This window comes from Haliaeetus leucocephalus, unplaced genomic scaffold (assembly GCF_000737465.1).
Source record: "Haliaeetus leucocephalus isolate CR32 unplaced genomic scaffold, Haliaeetus_leucocephalus-4.0 Scaffold636, whole genome shotgun sequence".
Lineage (NCBI taxonomy): Eukaryota > Metazoa > Chordata > Aves > Accipitriformes > Accipitridae > Haliaeetus > Haliaeetus leucocephalus.
In genome coordinates, this window is record NW_010973072.1 from 688,798 (window position 1) to 700,782 (window position 11,985).

Here is an 11,985-nt window from a genome sequence, read left to right on the forward strand (position 1 = left end):
TCGCTGCTAGGCCGGCGGGGAGGCGCACGGAGGTCCCCGCCCGAGGAGGCCTCGAGCCCCGGGGAGCCCCGGGCACATGGCCCAGGGCCCGCGCACGGCGCTGGGGGCCCCAGCGCAGCCCCAGCTGGGCTAGCGCCTCGCTCGAGGGCCGAGCAGCTCCAGGGCTCCGTCTCGCTGCGGGCAAGAGGAGCCTGCAGAGCTTCTGCCAGCATCCAGGGCAGGGGACGGCCCGGGAGAGGGTCCCGCTTCAGAGACCTCCAAGGCCTGGTGGAGGAGCTGGCTCGGCGCCGCAGGGAAAAGGCAGCCGCCCGCAAAGCCGCCATGGGCCTCTACTGCTCTGTCCGGGGTCAGACGGCGACGTCTTCAGCCAAGCTCTGCCCAGGAGGGAGCACGCTCCAGTGGGCCTGGGGATGGAGGAGCGCGGTGGCGGCTCCACCGGCGGCCCTTGCCTCCACGAACAACTAGAGCTGGTTTAGAGACTGCGGCGTGCGTGCCCTGCTTCTCTGAGCAGGGCAGTTCTGCGGCAGGGAGAAGTAAGGGGACTCACCAAGAGGTGGCACTGTATGGACTGAAGTGGGTCAAACAACATGGAGACTCCCGCGAAAGGCGGTTGGCAGCGTGTCTTACCCCGAGATGGTTGGTTATGGGGAGCTTCTGGCCAGGCAGGGTACCCCCGCACTGAGGCTGCAGTGCTGTCCCAGAGCGATGGCGGACATTGCGGGAAGAAGAAGGGGATTACCAGATGCAGAGATCGAACAAGAGTAGCGCAATGGGGAAATGCGAAGCCTGCTTCTTCCCTGGAAAGCGATGACATGCTCAGAGCCCTGGGACTGAGCCAGGCAGACCCCTATGTACCGTCCCAAAAGCTGAACGTGCAAACAAGCCACAAGGCAGTCCTCCAAAAATCAGAAACTACTCAGAAAGATTTCTGATCGGAATGGTTTCTGGGTTTTGCTGCAATTACTCTACTGTGCGTGCCTGTTTCCATGCATTTAGGGAACACTTTTGGAAACGTACAGTGTTTTTCTCCAGCTTTCTGAAATGCACACAAGTCCACCCTGAGCAGCGGTGCTCCCCTTCCCGCCCCGGTGCAGAGCCCGGCAGGACAGTGTGGGTCCTTACGCTCTTTCATGTGAATGATGCTGGGAGCTGATTTACATGTAGCAGAGCAATACTGATCTCAGGCATAATAATGGAAAAGCTGATGTGGGATTCAGCTGGTAAAGAATTAAAGGATGGGAATATAATTAATGCAATCAGCCTAGTTTCTGGAAAATAGCTCTTGTCAAACTCTGATGTCATCCTTTGAAGAGATTACAAGTTTGGCTGATAAAGGTTATGGCATAGAAATAATAGACCTGGACTCTGTTCAGGCATGTGACTTAATCCATATAGTATTCTGATTAAAAATTAGCACAATACAACATCAAGAGAGACACCTTAAAGGGACTGGGAGCTGGCAAACCGACAGCCATCAATGGGGAATCCCTGCAGAATGGGAGCGCTCTCAGTGGGTGTCCGGGGTTGGATGGGAAGCCCAATGCTATTCAGCATTTCCATCAATGGTCTAGAAATAGATTAAAAAGGCCTGCTGAGAAAAACGCTGGGGCCAGCGAAATGAGAGGGGCAGGAGACACGGACGAGGTCAAGACGGCTGTAGAAAACTCCATAAGCTGAGTCCCTGGCAAATAAAACGTGGTTGAATGTGAGCAGCTGCGAAAGGATCCCTCCGATGAGCACAGGGCCCTTCTGCTGGAAACTTGTGCTCTGACAAGGATGGACTCGGGGCGGGGGGGGGGGGGGTTAAGAGGCAGGAGGGACAGGGCAGGAGCAGCAGCCTCCCCATGGGGGATGTCCTGCCTAGGACGGGCCTGGGAGCTATAGCAGAAGGGCTTCCAGCATCTGTTTCAGAAAGGATGCTGAGAAATTAGACAGAAGGTGGAGGAGTGTTAAAACTGACCCCTGCTTTGCAGGGGGATGCCTGAGAACCGCAGCCTCCTTAGCTAGTTCAAAGGAGCCCCAGAGATGCCTTGATTATAGTGCTTAAACAACTTCATGGCTGAGAGACGATCAGGTATTAGAGAGCTTTTCATCTCCCAGAGAAAGGCCCAGCAAGATTTCATGCCCTGAACTGAGTTTGCATTAGAAACTGGAGCCAGATTTCGCCGTGGCAAGGAGAGGACTGAGGGGGTGGGTGTGAGGACTTTGGGTGCACCAGGATGCAGATGGCTGAAGTGCCGGGGCTTGGTGTGCCCCGGGGCTGCTTACTGCTCCTTGGGACCGGGCTGGACCCGGGGCAGTGAGAGAAGTGCTGGGGGCTTCTCTTGCACCCACCAGCTCCTGGCCGCATTCCACCGGCTCAGGGGACGCAGCCCGGGGTAAGGAGCCAGCACCCATCCTACCCACAGCTCCTGCCACACTGGGGAGGCACGGAGGGCTCCAGCCCAGCCAGCAGGTCCCTTCCAGCAGCGCAGGATCTCTGTGTGCATGCTCTGTGCTCGAGCCCTGAGAAAGCGGAGCCAGCGCTGCCCTGCTCCAGCAAAGGCAGCCAGGCAGCTGCCCCTTTGTAGGCTGGAAGACGCGAATTCCCCGCAGGCTGATGCCAAGCCATCCCGGTGCCTCGCCATTTTCTGGTCCTCTAGCAGGGCTGAGTGGGGCTGGGAGAGCCATGAGCTCCCTCTGGAGCCCCCTCCCTGCCTTTTACACCTCAGCTCACCCATGCCAAGGAGCCCAGTCCCTGCGCTTTGGTAGGGGCCAACATCAGCTACTTCCAGATTTACCTGGGGACATCAAACAGGTGAAAAACCAAACCGAGCATCCCTGGCTACACGGGGGAGGAATCAGCCTGCAAGGTCTTTCAACAAAGACCTTTGGTTCAACAATGAACCAAACCAGGTCATTTCTCCCTTCTTCATCAGTTGGTAGCATGGCCCTGCCTTATACCTCCCCAAAAATGCCACAGCCAAGATGGCAGTGGTGTTTTGGTGCAGACCTGCTGTCAGCCTGCAGCTGAGGCCAGTCCCTCTGCAAGCCTAGGATGCTGTACGCTTCCCAGCTCCTGGTACACACATTCATTTCTGCCTGGAAGAGCCAGCAAATGCTAGTGATACAGGAACTGCTCTCAGCCTTTGGTCTAAAGGGTCTGGGGCTGTGTCCAAGCAGCCCAACACCATGCACGCAACGCTTGTGCGGTGCGATTTGCAGAGCATCCCTGCAAGCCCTTCACTCCCATCTCTCAGAGCTGCAAAGGGACATTTTCTGGTAGCGCCATTAGTTCCCTGCCAGATTGGCTTGGGAGCTGCAAGCCTTCCAGCATCACTTCTGCAGAGGCTGAGAGCACTCGGTTCAGCTTCAGCACTGACAACATTAATCTCAAATTAATTCTCCTCTTTGTAGTGACTCACCAGCTTCCCCAAAGCAAGGCAGGCCAGCCCTGGCGCTGATGTTTGACGGCTGGTGGGCTGTTAGCATCCAGCGTACCCTTCTGACGGCAGAGATGTGCGTGGGTGAGAGCCGGCGTCCCTCCGGCGCGGGCACTTTTGGGATGAAGTGCACTAGATGGTGCTGTTCAACCTTTGGCTGCGATTTAAAAGGACCCTGCAAGGTCATAAGTGGTGCCAAATTTCGGTTTTAATAAAAAGCCTTTTTGAAAGTGGAGGACAAACAGAAATACCCTGAAGTATGAGGTCCTACACCGATCCCTGCTGGAGGCAAAGGGCAGCTTGCCCTTAGAGGGATGCATACCTCCCCTGTCATGCCTGGAGCACCCTCATTTCTGAGGCAGGAGCCAGGGTTTGACTACATGAGCAGCGACGGCAGAAGGGGCTGCCAAGAAAAAAATGTCCCGGAGTGAAAGAGGAGGCTGATAGCTCTCTCTTGGACTGCTGGCAAGATGATGCTTGCAGAGCAGGAGGAAGAAGATGTATTAGCAGTCAAAAGTATTGGCATCGTGGCACCAGGAATGGAGGGCACCCTGAAGAGCCCAGCTGGGACAAGGCACCTGCAGCCCAGCAGCACTGTGGCAGAGGTGACGAGCAAGCGGAGCCACAGGACATGGCTGGCTGGAGAACAAAGCAGAGAAGTGGCCACGGATATGGCTGGGCTGGGAGCTGGAAGGCAGCTCCTGCCCTGCCAGATCAGGAGGGACGGAGCACCTCCCTGCTTGGGCAGCGAGGATGCCCACGGGCAGCCATGCCAGGGGCTGAGGGCAAGACCTGAAGCAGGTGATGTTGGCTGCAACTCTCACAGCAGCCCTTCTTGCAGGAAGACTGGTCTAAAGATATCTCCCCACCCTGGCAATGTCAGCCCCCTAAAGCATCCATGGAGCAGCAGGAGCAGCTTTCTGAATCCCCATGGTGCAGGTCCTGTGGACGGCCTGAGCGTACCTCCTTCTTTGGATTCCCCACCTCAAAAGAGGCAAATGCACCCAAATTTGTCAGCCTGCCTTGGATTTTTTTCCAGTGCTGGGCAAAAAGGATGAAGCACCGTTTGGACACCAAGCTTATGCCTTTTTGCTCAAATACTGCTCTTTTATAAAGCCCACGCCTGAGCCTGCTGTTCCAGACAGGTGGGAAGGCTGCGGGGCTTGGCTGCTCTGGGTGCTCGGGTCCTTCCCCTCCAGCAAAATCATCCCAGTTTCCCAGTTCATGCCTGTTCCCACATGGGTGCTCACTTGCAAATCCCCAGGGTACAACCGGGGGTCCAGGTACAGGTCTGGAGTGGGTGGATGAGGCAAAGGTTTTACTGCTAACATCAAAAGTAAGGAAAACTCCAGCCCTCCAGCCAGGGTGGCCTCCTTCCAGGACTGTAAGGGCAGGAGGGCCTGGACCAGCTCAGGCGGCAGTCTGAAATGGTTTTTGCAGCTGCCAGCTTTTGCCCACGGTGGTGCCAGTGCCCGTATGGCAGAGGGAAGCCCCTGCACGTTACCCTGAGCCCCTGCAGCATCCCAGCACCCTGGCCTGTTCTTCCTGGGGTCTCATTCTGCTTTCAGCTCTGGGAGCATCCCCGCTTGGTGTTTCCCCTTGTGCCTGCCCTGGCATCGGCCTCCTTCCCCCAGGTCTGCTTCGCCTTCCCCTGCCAGATTACAGAGCCCCCAAACCTGGCTTTTTCCCCCCCAAAAAGATTACAGATGAGCTCATGCCATGCCTTGGGAGGCTGCTCCAGATGAGCTGATTACCCAATGCCCCGTGGCTCTCCTGCCACCAGCCCACAGACCACCTCCAGCTCCTCTCCTGGCTATCAGCCACCTCTAGCAATACCAGGACACGTTTTGGGCTCAGGACTGGAGTTTTGGTCAAAGCTTTCCCCATCCTCCTTGTCGTCCCATTTGACCAGCCAGGGAGAGTCACAGCAGCTAGCGGCCGCTCTCCTCCGCTTGCCTTGCACCTTCCATAACACCAGTAATAGCCAATAACAGTAACGGTTAATGTTCCTCTGTCCCCAGCTGCGTCAGAGCCCAGTTTGTTCACATGGGCTTCTCTTCTCACCCCAGCTGCCCCAGATAACTCCTGGGGTCTGATCCCAGCTTTCTGCCTAGAAACTTCCCTCTCCCAGTTTTTGCTCAGGTCTGGAAACCCAGTCCACATACAGCAGCACATGGTATGGGTTACCTGTCATTTCTATCCACTGACAAGAAGTTGATGGCTGCCATCGATAACTGGTCAGCTATTACTCTCGCACAGTGATGATACCTTGATGCAGGTACAATCTCCTAGAAAATCATCTGTAATTGATCAACTGTCCAATGATGCTCTAGGGGTTGCACAAAACCTGTGGCAAAAGCTATGGGACTGCGGCTACAAGGAAGATTTAAGGTTGAAATTCAAGTCCTTAAGCCTTGAAATCACCTGGGCAAGGAACTAGCTTCTTCTGGGACCTCTCTCAGGGTGGGAGTGGGAGGTGGGCAGCAGCTGAGCCCATCCCTGCCAAGTAGCGAGGATGCAGCATGTGCCCCAGCCCTGCCTGGGCAAGGAACCAGTGCTGCTGCTCTGGGCCGCAGTGCAGGAGAGGAATGCATGAACCAACATGGGTGCCAGGACCTCGGTGTGTCCCCCAGCCTTCCCCACCTGGCCCCCCAGTGCTTTTGGGGAAGGGTTGCCCATGTCTGGCAAAGCAAAGAGAGCCTGCCAGACCCGAGACCCTGCCAGGCCCCTGCCGCATTTGAGACCCCGCGACTCCCCTGATTTTGATCAACCATCTCTGCCAAAAGCCATCGCACGCACGCTCAGCCAGCATCACCAATGCCCGATGCTCTTCATCACCAGCCAGTGAAGGCGGGCACCCCCGGGTGATGTCCCACCCCACGTGCTTTCCCGCACCCACCTTTGGGGTCTGCCCTGGGCCTGCGCCCTGCACGTCTCCCTCTCCATGCTCCAGACCACCAGGCTCGCTGCTCCTCTCGGGGGGCCGGGACGATGTCCACCCGTGTCTCAGCAGCACCGCTCTGCAGAGAGAAGAGATGTCAGTTCATCCCTGCTGGGACCACCCTGCCCAGGAGATACTTGCAGGGGAGCCAGGCAAGGCAGGGACACCCTCCGGTCCCCGCTCGCAGGAGCAGATCCTGTTCCCCTCGTCCTGAAGGACACACTTTATATCTTGGCCCTCCATGAGATGGAGATGGCTGGAGTGGGCTCTGCTCTGCCCCAGGCCATGCTGGGACTGTTCTGTCCCTGAGCACAGGGGCTCCGGAGCAGTTATCACGACAGAAGTGGTCCCATCCTACAGAGCCAGGGTGGGAAGGAGCAGCAGCATCAGGAGGACATCCCCGTCCCTGGTCCCCAAGCCCCATGGGAGACCCAGGGCTCACCCACCTGCCCCAGGGCATCGCACACTCGCCCTCTCCGCCTGCTGCTCCCGTGTCCCCATGGCAGGACGGGACGAGGTGGTTGCGCGGTGGGCATCGTCCCTGGGGAGGAACGCAGGGTCTGGCTGGTGGCTCACATTGTTGACAGCTGCGTTGAGACAGCTGGTCTCTGTCAGCAGGTTTGTCCCAGAGCAACCCATGCTAATTCAACCCGTTTGATTCTGGTGGGAGAGGCAGATCTCCCTTATCCAGCCATCAGTGATCTCGACCAGCTGGGCTACTGGGAGGAAAGGGAAGGCTGTTGTCAAGAGCACTGCTGGAAATATTGGTTGCTCTGCTCTTGCAGATCTGTTTTGCAAAGTGGGTAAGATCTTCTGGCTTAGATGTGGTCACTAGCCTGGCTGGTGAAAGCAAGCTCAGCGCTCAGCGATGCCTTGATGTCTGTCCTACAGCCTTATAGGACTTCCAGCCTGGCTGTTTTGATATGATCCCTATCACCAGTCCAGCTTGGAGAGCAAGTGCTTGTCCCTACACTCCTGGCTCACCTGTCCTGGAGGGTCAGCTCTCACAGGGAGCTGGCAAAAAGTTTTGTGATAAGTAAGGTGTGTTGACCATGTTTTGGCCAACATCTGGTGACCAGGTGGTGGCCAGTTGAATGCACACTGCTGGTTTTTCAGTTCTTGCCTGGGACAAGGCTTGCTGACAGTGCATCTGCTTTGACGAGGTTCTTCCCAGAGATGTGGAAGACGGTCATCGAGCTCTCTAGTATGCAATCTCAGTTTATTGCGAGTCCACCTAGTGGCCCATGGTTTTATGGTCAGCTTTGCTGGGTACAGTGAGGCTTGTGAGGACATCTCAGAAACACTCGTGCACCCAGGACAAGCTCTGGAAATCATTTTACCTGCGCACGTACCTGACAGGTACAGTTCAGGTCTCAACTCGCTGTTCTCCTCCAGGAGAGCTCCCAGCCCATGAAGTGACAATGGAAGCTGAGGCTGTGGCTGGTTTGCTCAGGTCCAAAACCCAGCCAGACCTGGGCTAGGGCAAAGGTTCCTTGTGATCACATTGGGAGCTGCTGAGGGAAGCCCCATGGCATTTTCACCCCTTAATTCTCCTGCACAGTGGTTTTCGTCACCACCTCATTCTTCTCAGATGGGGCGTTAGATGCCCCAGATGCTCCTCTGAGAGATGCTGTGCCCTAGAGAAACGTTGGCTCTGAGTGCTTAGACAGGCCAGCAACCAGGCTGGGAAGCCGTTTGCAGCTAATTGCTGGTAACGGGCTCCTGGTGACTGCCCACCAGCAGACAGGATGGCCACACTCACGGGAAGTCACAGCCTGCCAGCCAGAGCCCTCACTGGGCTCTTCTGCGGCACGACATGCTGCATCGAGGGACCAGGTCTGCTCCAGGCCAGGGGGACAAGCCTGCCCTGGCTGTGGGTGCCCTAGTCCTGGCAGGGCACTTCTGGGACACCCCCCACTCTTTCAGCTCTCTGGTAACACGGCCACAGACCCTCCGGGATCTGCCCCTACTCCTGCTGGGACTCCAGCCTCCACCATCCCTTTCCCAACCTCCTGCTTCCCAGCAGCACCTCCAAAACCTTCAGCCCCAGGTGGGGGTTGCCCTCCTTTGCCATTTGCCTGGTGAGGTGGCCCTTCGTCAGAGCAACCATCCTGCACCCATCACCCCAGCGATGGCCAACCTTCCCAGCCGAGCTGGTGGATGGGACACCCATGCTGCTGTGTCACCAGCACCCAACCGGGATAGCTGAGGCTTGGCCCCAGGGAAGTCCTGGAGCCCCTCCACCCCTGGTAACCTGCCTGGGGGCTGCACTATCTCTGCAGGGTTCCTCTTCCATAGTGGGAGTGAGGTCCTAGGAACAGCCCCAGGAAAGGCTCTGCACTGATGGATGCCAGCTCAGATCCTGACCAGCTGAGCCAAGATGCTGGACCCAGTCCAGCAGTGACCCTGGGGTTTACCTGCTTCATTCTGCAGAGAAGAGCAAAAATACAGTGATGTGATGAGAAGGAGGCCCTCCTGCTGCACCATCTCTGCCGTGGCTGGAGATCTGCAGACCAGCTGGGGACACCCAAGTGTGCCGGGGTGGTGGGACTGTGGCGGTGGGAGGATGTTGCATGGGTGGGCAGGATGGTGCAGGCTCTGCTGCTCCTCGTTAGTGAACTGATGCTGTGCTGAGCCACGGCTGATGAGCTAGGGGTGTTCAGTGAGTGCCATTTATTCATGTACTTGTGGGAGAGTCTCCAAACTCTTCTCCTGCTTTAGCTGCCCGAGCACAAGCCCAGCCCAGGAGATCATCTTGGTGTGGACTCATCTCAAGGCTTTCTGGCATCGAGTGAAAAGATATGGAGAGTATCGGTCTCATCCTGACACAGAACTGGAAAAATTGCTCAGAAAGTCATTCACTGTGGGACGAAACTTGGAGAAGCAGCAGGTCTCTAGAGGAGTCCAAGACTTGCTCCACAGCCAAGGCAAACCTTCTGTCAGCACTTTTGGGATCATCAGGGGCCCCTTTCTGCTTGTGCTCACCACTTGGTAGCTCTCTTCCTTGGGTGCGAACCCCCAGGCCGCCTCTCTCTTAAAATCCTCTCCTCTTCCCGTGCCAGGGCGGGCAGGTGAACCACAGCAGAGCCAAGTCCTCTTGGGGACAGGATGGCTGGGAGCAGGGGAAGACATGGGCTAGCAGTCATGAGCATCCCATGGTCCTCTCCTTCCCGGGGGAGGAGACAGCAAGAACCGCTCATCAGAGACAAAAGCATCAGGCCGGGCAGGTGTGTCAAGCTTTGCTGTGTCCCATCTCCTCCAGACACCAAGCCTTGCGCTGTCTTCTATAAAGTGGTGCTGCTTCCCAGCCCTTCATCCCCTGTCCCCTTCAGGACACGGAGATCCCTGCCACCCCCCTGCTCTGCAGGGCTGGAGCCACCTTCTTGTGGCCAGCCTGCCCATCTGCAGCCATTTCACACAACTTGAGCTTGTACCAGCCACGTCCTTCAGCCTATGGAGCTCTTCTCCCCCATGGTGGGAGCAGACAGCAGCCTGATCCCTGCAGCCTTGGCTTTTCTGACCTCAGGGTGCTGGGCTCTCCTGGTCTTCTCCTAGAGGATATATTCCCCACTTTGACTGTCCTGCTGGGCCTTCTCTTATTAATGCATCTCCTCTGCCAGAAGTCCTTCAAGGGACAAATGTTGGCTAGCATGGTGACCAGCCTCAGGAGAACCCACGGCTGGCAAACATGAGCAAATCCAGCTTCATATTGTGTTTCGTCCTGATCCTGTATAGTTACAACTGGCCAAAGCATGAGAAATCGTGTGGCAGTGGATGTACAACACCAAATTTTGCCAGACCTTGGACTTAGCATTTTCGTGTGGCAGCACCTTCTCCAGTGTGCCAAGGACATGTCGTGGAGAACATGCTTCACAAAGGAGGCTGACATGGACTTTGATTAGTCTTCCCATACTTCTCTGACCCTCCCAGGGCCATGAGGTGGGGTGAGTGCCCATGGTCTGGAGATGACCATCTTGTGGGCAGCTGGCCCACGCCATCCCAGACCACCTGAACCTTCTCCTGCAGTGGGACGTGGAGCAGAGGTACCTGCCTAGGAGGTCCATGGCTCCCTTTTCCCAATGGAGAGGTATTTTCGGATCGCCAACACTGAAGATCTTTAACTCAGACTATTTAGCTCAGCCTCTCACATTCAACAGCTGCCCAGAGCCTGGCACCTCTGCAGCCCCCACCATTATACTTCTGCCTGATGAAAACAGATGATTCAGCCTGAATTCTCATCCTCTGTCTCCCAGGTGGTTTGTGTTCCTTATGTGTCGGTCTGGCCTGGCAGCTCCTGTGCTGGATGGACCATGCAGAGCTGCCAGGAGTTTTGAGGATGCCTTGGCGATGATCAGAGCAACAGGCTGGGTTGGGCAGAGAGGCTCAGTGAGTCCCCATTATGCTTCAGCCTTTGGAAGAGCGGCTGTTTTCATGGGTGGCATCCACATCCCTGAGCCCTGTCCCTTGGCTCCTTTGGTGGGTCTCAGGATGGACTGTGCAGGGCTGGTGACTCACAGCTTTGTGCTTAATTGCTCTATATGCGCATCCATTCCCTGCAGGAACTTTTGAGTGTTGGCACACTTAACCGCATTTGAGGAAGACTGTAGTTCTGGAGGACTCCAAGTACCCACGAGTGTGGTGAAAGCAGAAAAACTTGACCCAGGGCTTGCAGTAACAACACAATCCCTTGGAGGCCGTTTCCTCCCTGGGTCGCTCACTCCCATCGGTGCGCCGTTAGCGCTACCCCAATGGTGGAATGCCCCGTGCCCACCTCAGGGAGCATCTGGGGGTGCAGTGACACCTCTCCCTCAGGAGAGGGCTCCTCTCCTCTGCTGTCCCTTGTCATGAGGACCAAACCCGGGATAAGCCCTCTGGGCTCTTTGAAACAAGTCCTTTTGGTCCCTCCATTGCTGTGTCTCCTTTCCATGGTCATACTGAAGATCTTTATGGCCACATCTGAGCCATTGGCCTTGGATGGCAGTGAGCTACCCACAGTGGGAATAAGGATGTTTTTCTCTCAATGGCATCCTGGGAGGCCAATGAGCTCCTGAGTGAGCTCACCCCCACTGGAGACCCTGGTTCCTTGCTCTGCAGATGTCTCTGCTGGCTCAGTCCCATCCTTATCCCATGGCCACCAGCACATGTCCAGCCAGATGTTTCACAGCCATTTTCAATTACTGGCTCAGCCCATGGACCCAGCCTGGCCATCTGTCCCCTCCTGTCCTGCTGTGGACCAGGTGTGGGCACCCACCCAGCCCTGCCCCAGGGGAGCCCGTTGCTCGGGATGGGCCATACCTGATGCCTGAAGGAGCTGGGTGGCCAGTGTCCCCCACTCACCTCCAGCATCCACAGCTGGCAGCTCGTGGCTGCCACCTTGACCCATCCCAGCTCAGTCCCACCAGCTCCCACCTCCTCCTGCCTGAACACCCCACATTGGCCGGGCTGCAGCCACATGGTCCCTGCTCACATCCCACCTGCCTTTTGCTGCTGCCATTGGGTTTTTTTTGCTTTTCAGGTTCCTCAGCTCTGGTCTCTGCTTTTCCGGGTTTGGAGGACAAGGTTTACCCACACGACGCTCTCCACCTCGCCTTCCCGGCGGCACCGGCCCTTTGCAGCACAGGC

At 56.7% G+C, this 11,985-nt stretch overlaps 1 protein-coding gene across 1 annotated transcript in view; it reads right to left on the reverse strand.

Moving 5' to 3' along the window:
- The window catches only part of AXIN1 (axin 1), an 80,857-nt gene extending 73,834 nt beyond the window's left edge, over positions 1–7,023 (reverse strand). Inside the window, exons 1-2 of the mRNA XM_010578393.1 lie at positions 6,810–7,023; positions 6,322–6,442 (exon numbers count right to left, since the gene is read on the reverse strand). The gene's annotated coding sequence lies outside the window, so the exon portion shown is untranslated. The remainder of the gene's footprint in view (positions 1–6,321; positions 6,443–6,809) is intronic.
- Positions 7,024–11,985: the final 4,962 nt, after the last annotated feature.